General features: G+C 42.4%; 1 pseudogene; it reads right to left on the bottom strand.

The window, feature by feature from the left end:
• Window positions 1–2,139: 2,139 nt before the first annotated feature.
• LOC116751044 lies at window positions 2,140–3,152 on the bottom strand (annotated as a pseudogene).
• Window positions 3,153–4,329: the final 1,177 nt, after the last annotated feature.

Genomic DNA, 4,329 nt, shown 5'->3' with positions numbered 1-4,329 from the left:
TAATTTTTGAATGTCATTAATACTACAGTGTTCTGGGCTATCCTATAGTCTTACCCTTTCATCAGCCTTTTGCTGATTGTTGGAAAGACTGCTGACTCCGCCCCCTAATCAACCATTTGGTATTTGTAATTCTCCCCTTAATAACAATAATGTGTTTGTGGATTGTGGTTGTCAATGTCCCTGATTAGAATGCAAAGGAAACAGAGGGACATGATCTTAAGTCACTGTTTGCCTTAACAGCTACGTGTAAACTGCTGTACCAGTTTAGGAACTCAGGCTTCACTAAACCAGGACATCCCAATTTTGGTGGAATGAGCAAATGGGATCTGGAGGAGAAGATCCTAGTTCAATAGGCATAGTTGTGAGATCTGGGTGATCAAAGAACTTTGGACTGTTACAGATATGAGCACTACTGGAGGGGAAGATGCGAAGAGGGAAAGGGAGCTGAAAATATACTACCTCACTGCTGTGTTCAGATTACCCTTGAATCTAACTGTACCCACCACCATCTGATATAAGCAACTTTCTGAAGCTCAAATATGATTAAATATTGTCTCTGAAAAAGTTTTCAGTAATTGTGAGCAAAAACACTTCTCCCTCAGCGAAGCTTTACAACACTTATTGTCTTCACCAGTTTTGAGAATGAGTAGTGGGAGGTTGTGGGAGGGGTAATGGAAGCCATTCAGGGGTCCATGTGTCTGGCTCAGAGGGGAAGCCAGGTTTTGCTGAAGTAACACTCCTCTTTCATAGATGAGTCAAGTTCACACAAAGGGTAAGTGGCAAGCCCAGGACCCTGGCTGCTGAAATCTGTGGCCAGAGGTCTTTTTCAGGCACCACATTATCCTTACAGGTTTGGATACTCATCCCAACATTGGTCTCCATGCAAATCCCAGCTAAGGTGGAAATGGAGAAAAGAGAAATCTGCCAATGACTTCTACACACATGACAGTGCATAACTGAAGACTGACTTAGAAATTACCCAAGTGTCTCCAGCTATTTCTAAACATCGTTGTTTGTTTTAGATTCACAATACTGAAATGAAAATAGTTGTAATAAGCTTGGAGACTGCTTAGTACCACCTGCCTCATAAATCAGTATAAAAGGGGAAACCTGGGTTAAACCATCTTCCTAAGGAGCAAACAGGTTCTAACAGCTTCAATCCTTCTCAGTGTAGTAACTTCTCTTTTAGGAAAGGTCATAGCCTTGATGAAAAATGGAATTATACAGCCAGAAGAAACCATGATAAAGCAATTAATTTACCCCCCACACCAGAAAGGAGTTCATCCTAGATGGGATTATCTATCACCTTTCATCCATGTCTTTTCTAAAAAAGAGCCTCATAAAATGAGCTCAAAGAGGTTCTTTTATATGACAGCACTTTCACAAGTACTATGGCATTGCACAGATGTAAGGGATTATCATTCTTTAAGGATAAAGAGAGTTCAAAATAGCCAGCAGGAAAAAAATACAATGTTTCTTTCACATTTTATTCTAGCACTTCTTTCTCATGACTACCCTAAATGTCTCCTTACTCTAATGAATCTATTTTCCCCTCAAGTTTTGTATAAATATTAATAGAAAACAAAATCATAGGATGTTAGATTTGAAAAATATATCTCCTAATTCATCCCTCTGATTTCATAAATGAGGATACTAAGAACAGTTAGGGCCATAAACATAAATGTCTATAAAGGCTATACAGGTAACATAAATAAGAAAATCAGTTGAGTAAGAAAAGTTTTGGGGCCTGAGAAAACAACAGCGCAAGCAGCATGATGAATAGTAACCAACACACAGGCTCAGTGGAAGAGGCAGTGGAGGTGGGGGACTGTGGAAACTTGGAGAGTGCCAGCCCATCTGAAGGCAGAGGGTCCCCAATTGTGACCACATGAGAATACAAGCCCTTTGCTAGCTGAAGTAACAAAAAAGCTAAAATCCAAATTTCTGCATGAAAATTTGCTGATTTTAAAATTGTTGCATTAACTTTTAAACACGGGGGAAAAAAATCCACAAAAAAATCAATCAAATAGCTGCAGGCCTATTCCGTTCTCCACCCTGCTAGTTCATGCCCTCTGGACTCTGTCACATTTCTAATAGTCTCTGCTTCATTTTCTGTTTAAGAGCCTAAGGAAGAACAGCTTATGACCACTCAGTGGTCATTCCTACCCATTCAGTGGCCTGAGCGGTGGGAGCCACTGCCCAAGTCTTCTCCGAGACGGGCTGGGCTCCTGTTCAGCCGGAAATGATGAATAGGCTGCGAGGGCACCTGTGCCTTCAGGCCGGTCTGCCACCGCAGGTTGAGGAGTCGTAAATTCGAGAGTGGGAGCAGTTCATATGCCCTGAATTTCCTCCAGGGCCAACACTTTTTCAGGAGCAACCTGCTCACCCTTTTCCATCTCTTCAGGGTCTCTGTAGACGTAGAAAAGGGGCGACCTCCCGCAAGTGCTCACGGGAGATGGAGCCGCGCAGGCGTCGAACTTCCCGGCCGGCCTCCAGCACGTCACATCCGCTGAGGGACGTCCCTTCCCATGCGCGGGATGGCAATGTCCACACCGCGCAGAGGAGAGTCTGGTTTACCCAGAGTGATGGTAGGCAGGTTAACATAACCTGTGAAAGGCTGGTGGTCGGCCCTGGGATCAGTAACCACCGGAAGTTGGTCGGGGCTCTTGGGAGGCTGCCTGGAGCTGGTTAGTGAAGGTTTTGGGAGTGGAGCGCCAGCAATAGGAGCAGCTCCAGAGGCAGCACAGACTTCAGCACAGCTGAATTCCTGGAGCATATGGCATGACACCAGCCAGGCTTTCAGTAGCAGTAATGGCACCAGCCTGCAGCAAGAGCTTCTCCCAGGTCCTCTGAAGCTTTATGATGTAGATGCTATCACTTTTCCTTTTGTAAATGAACTGTTCCATTTGGAAGTCAAGATTGGTGCCACCCAAGTGGGTTCCTGCTGCAGAGACTGTGAGGACAGCCTCCTCCTTTATCCGCGGGACATGAAGGGCTCTGGACGTTGTGAATGTTTCCCTGTTATGACCAGAACCCAGGGCAATGCCATTTGGACCCGTCTCTGGGTAGCTCAGAAAGGCTGCCACCTTGAGAACTAAATTCCATCCTTTGTGTTCACAATATGACGGATCAGCACATATGCACTTGGACATTTGTATTAGTCTTACAGAAATGTGAGTGTGTGTTTCAGTTGAGCCTTACATTCCTCTAAATTTAACTTAGAATTGACCCTGGGAGTTTGCTCTTTGGAGGTCAGAGATTAAGATTTCAACAACATAATAGCAGCAAACAGACTCAAAAGGAAATTGTAACTGTGATGCTAATTTAGCTAAGATCATGAACATCAGAATCATCTGAGGTTATTCACATAAGAGGGTTACGTTTTAAATCACCTATCAGACCTCTCTTTCCTAGGCAGAGTACACCAATTAGGTTTCCTTTTCTTATCTGTTACCTTTGTGTTGTTTGGTTTATTCCCCAGTGATTTCTTTCAAGCTAGGGTTGTCAAAATCCATACTTGACAAAATGCTGGACTATTTGTTGCTAGCGCTAAGGAGTGACTACCAGGCACCTCTTCCTCCTAGGAAATGATATGCTTGCTTAAATCAAATATTGATGGGGAAAAAAAGCAAACATTAGCAGTGCATGTTTAGCCTGACACTGGATTGGGATAGAATTTGGCCTATTAAATGGACTTTGATGCTTTGTTCCCTACTGCAAAAGGGCTTCCACTCTCAGAAAACAGAAATTGGGGAAAACACACTCTCTGCATAGAAATAAAAACAATGCTCTAATATTAAAGGGAAAACACAATGATAGAAAAGTCAGGAAGGAGCTCAGCAAAGCTATTACCATGCTTATTGCCATTTGAAGGCACAATGATTGAAGTTATTGTCTTAATGTAAGATTACTAAATAATGCATCCCGTAAAGGAGAGACATTGTGTTGGCCATAAAACGTGTTTGCAACAGAATTCATACTTATTTAATGACACTTTAGAATCAGATGGTAATTAAAATGAAGTAGGAATTTTTAAAAGGCAGGAGAATTCAAACACACCAGTATATAAACTGAAACATTCTCTTTGTTTTGCAAGCACATAAAGAAGTAAATTTCACACAGGTTTTTTTTTTTTTTTTTTCTTTTTTGGTCCACTGGGAACAGCACAATTTTGACTCCTTGGTATTTCCACTTCTAATTGCTAGGAGGGTTCATTATCAGCTGTCTAAAGTGCGATACATCAACCTTGCAGAGCTGAATTACAAAAGACGTTCACACATCTGATGGGCTGCTGTGCTAAATACATCTTAATTTGTGCTGCATCTGCTG

This window comes from Phocoena sinus, chromosome 3 (genome assembly GCF_008692025.1).
Source record: "Phocoena sinus isolate mPhoSin1 chromosome 3, mPhoSin1.pri, whole genome shotgun sequence".
NCBI lineage: Eukaryota > Metazoa > Chordata > Mammalia > Artiodactyla > Phocoenidae > Phocoena > Phocoena sinus.
The sequence above is the reverse complement of the archived record's forward strand: the minus strand, read 5'-3'. Positions and strand labels throughout refer to the sequence as shown.